Consider the following 1593-nt stretch of genomic DNA (forward strand, 5'->3'; position numbering starts at 1 on the left):
GGCGGCGCGAAAACTGCGTCAGCCGGGGCGGCGCGAAAACCTCGTCAGCCGGGGCGAGCGAAAAGGGGGGGGGGGGGAACCACGTCTGCCGGGGCGAAAGAAAAAAAAACGCGTCTGCCGGGGCGAGCCCGGGTGCGGCACCACCGGGAAGACTGTGGCAAACAGACATGGCGATCGAGTGAGTGGGCCGCCAGCCAGGCTCAGCCCAAAAAGTGCTAAGTCCGAACTGCGTCAGCCGGGGCGGCGCGAAAACCGCGTCTGCCGGGGCGGCACGAAACCGCGTCAGCCGGGGCGGCGCGAAAACTGCGTCAGCCGGGGCGAGCCCGGGTGCGGCACCACCGGGAAAACTGTGGCAAACAGACATGGCGATCGAGTGAGTGGGCCGCCAGCCAGGCACAGCCGAAAAGTGCTAAGTCCGAACTGCGTCAGCCGGGGCGGCAAAAACCGCGTCAGCCGGGGCGGCGCAAAAAACCGCGTCTGCCGGGGCGGCACGAAACCGCGTCAGCCGGGGCGGCGCGAAAACTGCGTCAGCCGGGGCGAAAGAAAAAAAAAACGCGTCTGCCGGGGCGAGCCCGGGTGCGGCACCACCGGGAAAACTGTGGCAAACAGACATGGCGATCGAGTGAGTGGGCCGCCAGCCAGGCACAGCCGAAAAGTGCTAAGTCCGAACTGCGTCTGCCGGGGCGGCACGAAACCGCGTCAGCCGGGGCGGCGCGAAAACCGCGTCTGCCGGGGCGGCACGAAACCGCGTCAGCCGGGGCGGCGCGAAAACTGCGTCAGCCGGGGCGAGCCCGGGTGCGGCACCACCGGGAAAACTGTGGCAAACAGACATGGCGATTGAGTGAGTGGGCCGCCAGCCAGGCACAGCCGAAAAGTGCTAAGTCCGAACTGCGTCTGCCGGGGCGGCACGAAACCGCGTCAGCCGGGGCGGCGCGAAAACCGCGTCTGCCGGGGCGGCACGAAACCGCGTCAGCCGGGGCGGCGCGAAAACTGCGTCAGCCGGGGCGAGCCCGGGTGCGGCACCACCGGGAAAACTGTGGCAAACAGACATGGCGATCGAGTGAGTGGGCCGCCAGCCAGGCACAGCCGAAAAGTGCAAAGTCCGAACCGTGTCAGCCGGGGCGACGCAAAAACCGCGTCAGCCGGGGCGGCGCGAAAACCGCGTCAGCCGGGGCGGCGCGAAAACTGCGTCAGCCGGGGCGGCGCGAAAACCTCGTCAGCCGGGGCGAGCGAAAAGGGGGGGGGGGGGGAACCACGTCTGCCGGGGCGAAAGAAAAAAAAACGCGTCTGCCGGGGCGAGCCCGGGTGCGGCACCACCGGGAAGACTGTGGCAAACAGACATGGCGATCGAGTGAGTGGGCCGCCAGCCAGGCTCAGCCCAAAAAGTGCTAAGTCCGAACTGCGTCAGCCGGGGCGGCGCGAAAACCGCGTCTGCCGGGGCGGCACGAAACCGCGTCAGCCGGGGCGGCGCGAAAACTGCGTCAGCCGGGGCGAGCCCGGGTGCGGCACCACCGGGAAAACTGTGGCAAACAGACATGGCGATCGAGTGAGTGGGCCGCCAGCCAGGCACAGCCGAAAAGTGCTAAGTCCGAA

This window comes from Rhipicephalus microplus, unplaced genomic scaffold (assembly GCF_043290135.1).
Source record: "Rhipicephalus microplus isolate Deutch F79 unplaced genomic scaffold, USDA_Rmic scaffold_204, whole genome shotgun sequence".
NCBI lineage: Eukaryota > Metazoa > Arthropoda > Arachnida > Ixodida > Ixodidae > Rhipicephalus > Rhipicephalus microplus.